The sequence below is a fragment of the Pseudorca crassidens genome, chromosome 8, assembly GCF_039906515.1.
Source record: "Pseudorca crassidens isolate mPseCra1 chromosome 8, mPseCra1.hap1, whole genome shotgun sequence".
NCBI lineage: Eukaryota > Metazoa > Chordata > Mammalia > Artiodactyla > Delphinidae > Pseudorca > Pseudorca crassidens.
Window position 1 is genome coordinate 35,941,227 of NC_090303.1, and position 12,340 is coordinate 35,953,566.

General features: G+C 37.4%; 1 long non-coding RNA gene across 3 annotated transcripts in view; it reads left to right on the forward strand.

Annotated features, from left to right (window-relative positions):
* LOC137228990 (uncharacterized) overlaps positions 1 to 12,340 on the forward strand; it is a 124,840-nt gene that overhangs the window by 51,585 nt on the left and 60,915 nt on the right. For all 3 annotated transcript variants that reach the window (XR_010945478.1, XR_010945479.1, XR_010945476.1), the window contains exon 2: positions 2,781 to 2,834. This is a non-coding gene — a long non-coding RNA (uncharacterized lncRNA). The remainder of the gene's footprint in view (positions 1 to 2,780; positions 2,835 to 12,340) is intronic.

Consider the following 12,340-nt stretch of genomic DNA (forward strand, 5'->3'; position numbering starts at 1 on the left):
TTGACTGCATATTTTAGACTTGCCAGCCCCCATAAGTGAGTGAGCCAATTCTTATTCCCAACTAATTTAGTTTCCTCTCAATTATAATGCAAATTTCAACAAAATTTTTGTAGAACTTGACAAGTAGATACTAAAATTTAGATGAAAAAACAAATGGCCAAGGAATGCTAAGATAAAACTGAAGGACAAATTGGTACAACTTGCTTCATAAGATACTGAAAGTTATCATAAAGTTATAGTAATTAAGATAGTGTGATATTTGTGCAGGGCTAGAAAGAGACCAATGGAGCAGATATATAGCCAACAGGAGAAATGTACAAAAATGTTCATAACGGTATTTTTCACACTAGCAAAATCTGGCAACAATGCAAGGGTCCATCAATTCAGTAATGGATGAATGGATACAGCAGTCAAAATAAATAAACTACTCAAACATAAAACAATGTATATGAAACTCAGCAATATATGAAAAAGCCTCAAAATAGTAAACATTTTATCCTTTTTATAAATTAAAGAGAACTAAAATAAGATATACTTTCAAAGGAATCCTTATATATGCACTAAATCTATAAAAAAAGTAATGCATGGGAAGGATGATAAACCTAAAATTCAAGAGGATGTTTATTTTGGGGAGAAGAAGCCAAAAGAATGGAATGGTAGGCAAGCAATATTGTTAGATCAAGTAATTTTCGAGGTCCTAACTTTTGTTTTGGGTGCTGAATTTTAGGTGGGGGCTTATGGGTGATAAATACAAATATATAAATAGCTATATAAATAAAAGCAGACTATGCAGTGCTAAACGTTTGTTATGAACTAAGGATTATGATTAGTTCAATTTTGCATGCCCCCAAACATAAAAAAAATGAAAATAAAATTCTGATTTAATAGTGGAATTCCTAATAAAAGATTTCAGATTCCTTTTGGAACTAAACACAAATCAAGTTAAAATTGCTAAAATAGATGTTATTTCTTGATCATTGTTATAGTAAGTGGGTATTATCTCCAACTAAACATAATTTAATTAGAATATCTTATACGTTTAAATCCTAGATGCCACGTACTTAGGGTGAGCAAAAAAGTCATTCTGAAAAAAATGCACCTCAATAAGAAAAGATATTGAATCCGTATTTGACACATTTTCTTCACATAGATTCTAGGACACTACCCTCCCTTAATTTTTGTTCACTTCGTTACTCCTTTTCATTTTCCCTTTACGATTCCTTGTGTTCTCTCCAACCTGAGAGAACTCAAAGGCAAGCAGTAAAAATATTTTACAGAAAAAAGAATTTCTGATCTTTCCCCTGGAGTTTCCTCCACCCTTGGCCTTCTCCATCTAATTCAGGGGCAACTCCATCTTTCTAGTTCTCAGCTCCCAAACTTTGGAGTCATCCTTGACTCTTCTCTTTCTCCAGCACCATACATGCAATCCATTAGTAAAGTCCATTAGTTCTACTTTCAAAAGATAACTTCACCATCTGGATTAATGGCTTAGCTGCCAAACTGGTCTCCCTCCTTCCAAGTTGTTCTCCTAAAATCTATTCTCAATAAAGCAGCCAAACTGATCCTTTGAAAATGTGATCATGTCACTCTTCTACTCAGCACTCTGCAATGGATTCTCTTTTCGCACAGGGTGAAAATCAAAGTCCTTGGAAAGCTTACAAGGCCCTACAGAATCTGATCTCTCCCCCTTGTTACTTCCTTCCTGTGCTCCATCATACAGACCTACTTGACGTTCCTCAAGTCCTCTAGATTCTGCCTTGCTCTAGCTGCTCTCCCTGATGTAAGCTTGGCTCCTTCCCCAGATGTAAGCGAGCACCTTCAACTTCTTCAAGTCTTTGCTCAAATTTTCTTCTAGAGCCAGCTTTTACCAGTTCATAAGTGCCAATTATTAAATATTCAGGAATTTTACAAGCCAGTTTCAAACCTTTGGTAGCTTGAAGTTGACCATAGTGGGAGTATTTACACCATGGAAATAAGGCCTACCTTGATCACCCTATTTAAAATGGCAGTTTTCACACTCTTCTTTGTTAACTCCTGATTCCCCTTGTCCTACTATACTTTTTCTTTTCCCCGTAGTACATGCCACATAAGATCTTACTGTTTGAATATAAATATACACACACATATGTGTATGTACACCCACTGAAATAACTACATTTATCTAGCTACAAATGGTAAAATGATAAACATATCAAGTTCATATTCTTTGTTTGTGTTGACACTATGATATCTTCTTCAAGGTCAGAAAAACAAATGACATTTTGCCAATATTAAGAATTATATTTGTATATTTTATTTTGGGAAATTATAGTTTATATAAACTAGAAGTTTTACACAAAAATATATCAAACCAAATGGGAAGAAATTCTTTTAAAAAGATAAATCTCTGTGAATGTACCTTACCCTTGTTTCCAGGCACTTTGAAATTCAATTAAATACCTAACATGCCTTTCAAGAATTTTGAATATGTTTCTCAGAAATTGTTTTACTTTTTTAACTTTTCTAAATATAGAGAAGCTCCCCCAAATTCTTCTTTATTTGGCTTATTACAATGTCTGTGCGGAAATATTACAGATTAATAAAGTAAACCCTGGTGTGGGAAGGGATTCATGCAAATCAGATTGCATATCAGAAATAAAACTGAAAATGTTTTGTCATGAAGATACTAAAGTGGTGAACCCTCCCATAAATCTAACATTAAAAAATTTATAATCAGTAAGGGACCTGTCTTCAGTAAGTCTCATGCTTACAGAATTCTACCATTCTAAGTTATTTTTCAGATTACTCACAGTCATTTCTGCCAACATTAATATGGACTCTTTTCAAAATTCTAGGTATGTATTGTTCTAAACTGTATCATAAAATCTTAAAGCAACCTGCTAGCCTAAAGTCTATGATATTTCATGACTTAAACGAATAACCCAGGGTTGCTACAAGTCATTTCTGCAGCCCCTCTTTCCTCTGAATCCAAAGGCACAGAGTCTAGCTCAGGATGAGAAAGAGCTTGCTGGTACCCAGGGGTGGGATCAGCAAAAGTTTGGGGGCAAAGATTGCCTGCCAGCTACATGTTGTAAGGGTCATGTTTTGAGACCTTTTATCAGTCTGCAATATATGCTGCTCCAGATAAGTGAAAATCTACCTATGACAGCTTAAAAAATTAAGGGTGTTTTTTTTCCCCTCTTATAATATGAATGTCGATGGTAAGCTGCTTAAGGCTGATGCAGACATTCAACGATAAATATCAGGAATCTAGGTCTTTCTGCATCCTTTGTGCATTGCTGTGCTTAGCATGTTGTCTTCATTCTCATGTTTGTCATTTCTTGGTCACAATACAACCTATATACCAACATGTCCACAGTCCAGGCAAGAAGAAAGGAAAAGGAGCAAAGATCTATGCCAGCCATGTCTGTTCCTTTTTTACTGAGAAAGAAAAAGCCTTTCTAGAGCTCAGTGCAGTAGACTTCCTCTTATATCTTATTGGCTAGAAGGAAGTCACATGACTACTTCCAGACTAATAACTGACCAAAGAAAATCAGATAACTACAATGGTTTCGAGCAATGGAGATTTACTCCCTGAGCTATGTGGTAAGAATCAAAATCTCTGAGGTCAAGGCACCGCAGGCACCATGTGAACAATCTAAGAGCTCTGTCAGTAGGGAAAGGTTATTGACTCTTGTGTAGACAATGGGCAGATGCTTTCATATCTACAGTGTACCTCATTCCTCTTCAAATTAAATCATTAGTATTAGTAAATAGCACATAAAGCCAAAGTATAAAGTAGAGCAGTAGTTGGTTGAGAGCATGTTTTGGCCTCCACCTTCATTTGCAACCTAGGTTTTAGGTATGAAGTGTTCTAAATGACATTCAGACTTATTAATAACTTGATTTGTAAGTATACTTCAGTTCCATAGTAAAAATGAAGTATAATACTGAAGACTTTGGTTTAGAGTCTAGATTCTAGTATTTACTAGCTGTGGGACTCTTCAAGGTATGTTAACTAAACCTCAGTGTTCTCATTTGTAAAACAGGACTATTGTCATTTGTCTTGGGGACCTATGCCATAGTGTGGTTGTAAGGGTTGAATTCTTTACATGCTTAATACAGAGCATGGCATTTTGTAAGCTCACTATAAATGTTTGCAATTGAGATTGCTCAGTTACTACTATTCCTATGTCCATGATTTACTGAATGATTAAAGTGACCTCAACTTACTATTCACAGAGTAGTATAAAAGGTGGGACGAGGGGGAAGAAGCAATAATATGTCCAGTTCAGAAAATCTAACCTCATTTTATCTAGTAAGTAAACTTATTTATGCTTACCTATCATGTAACTACAAAATTTAGGATTAAATAAACACTTCTTCCCAACAAATTGGGGACCTCATAGGAATCAGGGCTGTTCGAGGAGTTTTTGGAAGACTAGAGAGAAGTGGGATTTTCTTGGATACTCCATAAAGGCAATTGCAAAGTAACTGCATTTTAAAATTTAATGTAGGGGCTTCCCTGGTGGTGCAGTGGTTAAGAATCCGCCTGCCAATGCAGGGGACACGGGTTCGAGCCCTGGTCTGGGAAGATCCCACATGCCGTGGAGCATCTAGGCCCGTGTGCCACAACTGCTGAGCCTGCGCTCTCGAGCCTGTGAGCCACAACTACTGAGCACACGTGCTGCAACTACTGAAGCCCACGTGCCTAGAGCTCATGCTCCGCAACAAGAGAATCCATTGCCATGAGAATCCCACGCGCTGCAACGAAGAGTAGCCCCCGCTCACCGCAACTAGAGAAAGCGGGCGTGCAGCAACGAAGACCCAATGCAGCCAAAAATAAACTAATAAAATTTAATGTAAACCCAAACTTCTGGGCTTCCCTGGTGGCGCAGTGGTTGAGAGTCCGTCTGACAATGCAGGGGACACGGGTTTGTGCCCTGGTCCGGGAAGATCCCACGTGCCGCAGAGCGGCTGGGCCCGTGAGCCATGGCCGCTGAGCCTGCGTGTCCGGAGCCTGTGCTCCACAACGAGAGAGGCCACAATGCGTACCGCAAAAAAACCCCACAAAAAACAAAAAAACAAACCAAACTTCTATAAATAAATAACAAATTCTGAGCTATTGTCTATCAAGACAGATTTTTTTTAATTGAAGTATAGTTGATTTGCAATATTGTGTTAGTTTTAGGTATACAGCAGAGTGGTTCAGTTATACATATATATATTGTTCTGATTCTTTTCCATTATAGGTTATTATAAGATACTGAATATAGTTCCCTGTGCTATACAGTAAATCCTTGTTACTTATCTGTTTTATATATAGTGGTGTATAACTGTTAATCCCATACTCCTAATTTATCCCTACCCCCCCTCTTTCTTCTTTGGTAACCATAAGTTTGTTTTCTATGTCTGTGAGTCTGTTTCTGTTTTGTAAATAAGTTCATTTGTATTATTTTTTAGATTCCACATATAGGTGATATCATATAATATTTGTCTTTCTCTGTCTGGCTTACTTGACTCAATATGATATAATCTCTAGGTCCATCCATGTTGCTATAAATGGCAATATTTCATTCTTTTTTATGACCAAGTAGTATTCCATTGTATATATATATATACCACATCTTCTTTATTTATTAATCTGTTGATGGACACTTAGGTCACCTTCATGTCTTGGCTATTATGAATAATGCTTCTGTGAAAATTGGGGTGCATGTATCTTTTCAAATTAGAGTTTTAATCTTTTCTGGATATATGCCCAGGAGTGGGTTTGCTGGATCATATGGTAACTCTATTTTTAGTTTTTTAAGGAACCTCCATACTGTTTTCCATAGTGGCTGCACCAAGACAGATTCCATTTTTAATGATATTTTAAAGGCAGTCCTGTTAAACATAGAGCAGACCCCACCCTTGACCCATTAAAATAAGTCACCTGATAGCTTCATTTCTAAGTTTAGCACTGCAGAAATTAGGACTGTTCATCCTTCATAAAATCAAATCACATAAACTGACAGGTATAAGATAAAAAGAAAAATAAAATTCTTCAAAGAGCAAAAAGACATATGAAGCACAGAGATTCAGAGAGACTTGTAGTGATTTAAAGTGAGTGACCTGGGGTGGTACAAGCATACTCATGGCTCTGTCAGTTTCTCTTAGCCTGATTTTATGTTAAAATAACCCTCCTGACTAAACATGCCATGCCACAGGGATTTCACTCCATACCACCGAAAGGTCATTAAAGTAGAGAGCCTAGGACAGCCAAGAGACCATTCATCCAATAAACTTTTTTCAACATCTATTATATGTAAGACACTACGCAGATGTTGTGGAGGGTAACTTTTACTTTTGGTCTTTTTTTTTTTAAGTTAGTGCTGTAAACTTCTAAGTTATTACCTTCTATTTTTGATGCTAAAATGTAAAATCTGTTGTAGTTTTATACAAATTTTCCAAGGGATTAAAACAGGAAAACATTTGAAGCCACAGAACATTCCAAAGCACGGAAGACAGCTTGCTGGGATTTTCTCTAGAACTTAAAAAATCTAATTACTACATTGGGTAAAGATATGTAGGAATATGACAAGGCCTCCCTATGTCCATTACTTAGACAAAATTTCATATAAAATTTGTTCGTTTCATTGTTTTCCCTAATGTTCATATAACTTCTATGTCCCCAGTCGGAAAATCTTTCAACTTGTCTCCATCATTCTGGATGAGAGTTCTCCAGTTCAGAATCCAGTTCTTTGTATAGTTTTACTAGTGTTTATTATGTCAAGAAAATTTTTTACCACTTTACTTTCTGTGATATTGTCCTTCTTCCAACTTGGCTTCTCTAAACCCACAGCATGCGAATCTTTTTGGGGTAAAGAGTGCCAACAATTTGGGCTTATTCTAGTCAAAAGTTGGTCTTATAAACCCTTCCATATCCAACAGTTATTGCCTTCCCCACACAGCACCCTGAGTAACCAACTAATTCTGGCCACCCATGCCTGTCTACCATCCTGCTTTCTTACCTCCTCATTCTACCATCGTACCACAATATCAATTTTTTTCCTCATCAGTATTAACAACCAAGACCTCAAAAAAAAATCTGTCTTTTATGCTAATACCCAAGAGCTCTGAGACCCTGAAGGTCTAATGGGGACATACTGGAGAAGGCTTCCCATAGCAGTATAGGCTTTTTTCTCTGAGGTAACACAAAGGATATTTACAGTGGTTGTATAGAGACCTTGTCTCTGCCTTTGTCATCTAACCTGGGGAATAATTCCATATTAGGAAGTACTTAAATCCTATTAAGTAGTACATAATTTGATGAGTTCTTATTGACATATTCGTAAACTATAGCTTATTTTCTGTTTTCCGTATATGTGGTTTTATATAATTTGTTTTCATTTTCCTTTTATTGATTGGCCGTAGCTTAAACATCAATTATCTATGTTCTGGATGCTTAGGAAGACATTCAGTTTTGCAATGGCAGTAGGATAAGTGATACCCTGTGGCCAAAAGTTATAATCCCACCTCGAAAACCTCTAAAAGAACAGCAAAGTCAACATTCAAGAAGGATGTGAATTATTTAGCTGTTTCCTACTCATATTCTAATTATTTTCAGATACTGTTTTTGCATTGACATGCATTTAATAAAGTATTTTATAACATCGATTCTCACAACTAGGGCTAGACTGACATTGACATGCATTTAATAAAGGTGTTTTATAACATCGATTCTCACAACTAGGGCTAGACTGACATTGTGGGTGTCCTAGACGAATTTTTTTTAATTAATTTATTTTTGGCTGTGTTGGGTTTTCGTTGCTGCACGCGGGCTTTCTCTAGTTGCGGCAAGCAGGGGCTACTCTTCGATGTGGTGCGCGGGCTTCTCATTGTGGTGGCTTCTCTTGTTGCGGAGTACGGGCTCTAGGCACATGGGCTTCAGTAGTTGTGGTGCATGGGCTCAGTAGTTGTGGCTCACGGGCTCTAGAGCACAGGCTCAGTAGTTGTGGTGCACAGGCTTAGTTGCTCTGCGGCATGTGGGAACTTCCCCAACCAGGACTCGAACCCATGTCCCCTGCATTGGCAGGCAGATTCTTAACCACTGCACCACCAGGGAAGCCCTAGACTAATTGTTGAGAGTTACTTCAAAATGATTTAAAATATTTCAATATTTTATTCAATTTAATATTTTATGATTTGCTTAATTTTGTATATTTTTATTTAAATATTTAAAAACATTTCTTTATTAGAGTTAGAGGTAAACAAATTTTCTATTAATACATTTTATCATCATAATTAGAAATATATTACTTGGACAGAATATGATATATCATTTCAAATTATTTGGGATTATTTTTGTTCCACAAATTTTCCATTACTCATTATCATATAGCATCAGTCACTCATCATACTCACTAAAGATAGAATGTTTAAATTTTCTTTCCCACTATCTGCTCTACTTCCAGCTTCCACACAGACAAGGTATTTCTGATTCTTTTCTTCTTTGCTTTTCTTTTATGATTTTCTGAACTAAATTTATTCTTTGGAGACAAATTAAATGGTTTCCATTTTTAAATGAAAATATAAATCACCTGTCCCTGGTAACCTGCCCTGAGGCTGCCAACTGCTGGAAATTGTGGCTTTGTTGGTCCTGGGAATTAAGCCCTATAGTATCACCACATAACCTACACATATCTGTGGCAAAAATGCTCAATAGAGACAGGCTAGTGAGGGTGATGAGTGTATGTTATTTCCACTCTGGGATGCTATCTGTTTCAGGGAAATCAGGGCCAATTGACCTCTTGCCAGTTATGTTAGAAGTCCCATGTGGAAATCTGCATTAGCTGGCATCATATTACTATTTTTTTCCAGTGATATTTTAGTACATTTTATAGTTGGCTTCCAAGGCAGCTGCCCAGTCAGACTACCCCTTGATATGATTTGGCTCACAACAATCATAGTTATTGAATTAACATTCCGGACAGTGCTTCCTTCTAAACGCAGGAAAACCCCACTGTATCAACTGCCAAGGAGAGAAGGTCTTTGTAGAGAAATCCCCAGCTAATATGCAGTGGTGTTGTATCTATCATATATTAATCTGCACAGGCTTCACAACTTCTTAGAGTCTTGGAAAGTAAGACTGCTTCTTTTCAGTGTAGTTGGCTTCAAATGAAATCATTCAATAGACCATAGACTTTTTTCTTTTTTTTTCTCTGTGATTAGATGGATATAAGGACTTTTTTTCTACTAAAAATTCTTGATTCAGTACAGATGAACAGGAAGGAAAGAGATTCCATTTTTTACTAGACGAAAAATTATTAATCATAGCAAAGGGTACTATGTAGCTCCTCATTTCAAAGATTTTTCTACAGTGATGGTATAAAGCAGAAGTTTATTCTTAGTTCTTTCAGTTTTCTAAAACTGCTGCTCTCCTGTTGCTTTTTCTTCAAACATTTTTAGGTATTTCTACCTTCTAAGTTCTACTTGCACACACTACCCTATAGATAAATGAGTTTAAATTTAATACATGGCTTTCTGTAAGGGTATTTGTACTGTTCCTTATGAAGTTAATAACTTTCCTCAGGTTAAATATATGTCTGCTATATGATTGGGAAGGTGATAATTTGGGGCAGAGAGCTGAATGGCTCTGATGATATAGTTTAGGAATTGCTTTGGCACAGAGTCCTATGTAATAGTCTATCAGACTTGCTGAGTAGATTCTCACAATAGCCTCTAAGGTAGAAATTGGGTCCAGAGAAATAACGAAGCAAAGCAAAAAATTTTTAAATATGGTGGTATATTTGAGAATAGAAAACAAATCTTTTAGTCCTTCCTACCAGATACGCAAATGACTTTGATAAGGATTTTTGTGTGGGTCCTAGACTATGGATAGAGATGCTTTCAGCTAGGAATGCCTGGGGCACTACCTCTGGCCACTGTTACTTGTAGCAGGCCCCCACAGACATTTCTCCTAATGTGTGGCTGAAGTGGCCCTTGTCGTTCTTACTATGACTGCAGGATGTACTTCAGCAAAAACCATCAGGGAGGTTTGAGGAACAAGATTTATTACTCACCGGTCCTGGAGGGTACACAGCATGCCAGAGGGCACACAGCAAAGTTGTGAGTAGAGTACACAGACCTGGGGCTCTGCCTTTATTAGGGTCTGAGGTTGGGGTGTCTAGGGTTTTACAAGTTCATTCTTTATTGGCTAATTTAAAGCATAAGAGCAGGAATTAGGGTACAGGAAGGGAGAAGCAGGGTCACTCAAATAGTCTAGGTGACGCAGGGTTTTCTGAAAGAGGGAACTTTATGGGTGGGGTGGCCTAATTCTTTATCTGGTGGTTTTGTTTGTAGCTGTGTCATACAGCTGGCAATAAGTTTATTCAAGACGGATATCTTTTGAAATGGATGCCTCAGCAATCAAAAGCTCAATGTCAGGCACTTTTTACAACCAAAAAGTTTAATGTCAGGTATTTACGCTACAAGGATATTTGTTGTGTTAATTCTCATGCATTATTTATAAAGGCCTTTGTAATGTTTATATATATTGTTTGCAAAATAACAGTGCAATAAACAATAATATTAAAAGTATCTTGTGAATACTGGAAATAAAATATTTGCACTATCACCTTCAGAATGTTTAGTCCAGCATCTTACATTTATTTGGACATTAAATTCACTTGGGACAGTGAAGTCAAAAGTTAAATGAGTATTATATCAAGGAGCTGCTGCCAACATTCTTTCCAATCTGCCCACCTACAGTTTCTCATTCACCTTGAGTACTCTAACTCTGAACATTTTCCAAAAGTTTTAGGAAAAATTGAGAATTTAAAAAAATTGTGGTAAAATATAGACAATATAAAATTTACCACTTTAACATTTAAGTGCACAGTTCTGTGGCATTAAATATATTCAGATTGTTATGCAACCATCACTACTGTCCATCTGCAAGTGAAACTGTACCCATTAAACGATAACTTCCCCCTCCCTCCAGCCCCTGGCAATTACCATTCTATTTTCTGTCTCTAAGAGTTTGACTGCTCTAGGGACCGCATATACATGGGATCATGCATTTGTCTTTTTGTGACTGGCTTATTTCACTTAGCATAATGTCTACAAATTTCATCCATATTGTAGCATGTGTCAAAATTTCATTTATTGTTTTTTAAATAAATTTATTTATTTATATTTTTGGCTGCGTTGGGTCTTTGTTGCTGTGCGCGGACTTTCTCTAGTTGCAGCGAGCAGGGGCTACTTTTTGTTGTGGTGCGCAGGCTTCTCATTGTGGCGGCTTCTCTTGTTGTGGATCTTGGGCTCTAGGTGTGCGAGCTTCCGTAGTTGTGGCATGTGGGCTCAGTAGTTATGGCACGTGGGCTCAGTAGTTGTGGCTTGTGGGCTCTAGAGCGCAGGCTCAGTAGTTGTGGCACCCAGCCTTAGTTGCTTCACAGCAACTGAGGGCTAGGGCTTAGGGCTAGCGACTAGGGCTTGAACCTGTGTCCCCTGCATTGGCAGGTGGATTCTTAACGACTGCGCCACCAGGGAAGTCCCAAAATTTCATTTATTTTAAAGGCCAAATTATAGTCTATTGTATGTCTACACAACATTTTGCTTATCCATTCATCTGTCGGTGGGTTTCTCCCACCTTTTGGCTATTATGAATAATGCTGCTATGAACATGGGTGTATCAATATCTTTTCAAGACCCTGCTTTCATCATGAAGAACCTAGGGGCAAGACGGGAATAAAGAATCTGACCTACTAGAGAATGGACTTGAGGACACGGGGAGGGGGAAGCGTAAGCTGGGAAAAAGTGAGAGAGTGGCATGGACATATATACACTACCAAATGTAAAATAGATAGCTAGTGGGAAGCAGCCGCATAACACAGGGAGATCAGCTCGGTGCTTTGTGACCACCTAGAGGGGTGGGACAGGGAGGGTGGGAGGGAGGGAGACACAAGAGGGAAGAGATATGGGGATATATGTATATGTATAACTGATTCACTTTGTTATAAAACAGAAACTAACTCACTATTGTAAAGCAATTATACTCCAATAAAAATGTTAAAAAAAAAAAAAAAAAGAGACCCTGCTTTCAGTCCTTTTGGGTATATATCCAGAAGTGGAATTATTAGATCATATGGTAATTCTATTTTTAATTCTTTGAGGAATCAACATACTCTTTTCCACAGTGGCTGCACTGTTTTATATTCCCACCAGCAATGCACAAGAGTTCCAGTTTTTCCTCATCCTTGTCAGCGCTTGTTAGTTTCTGTTTTTTTTTTTTTGTTTTTAATAATAGCCATACTAATGGGTATGAAGTGGTATCTCATTGTAGTTTTGATTTGCATTTCTCTGATGACTAGTGATGTTG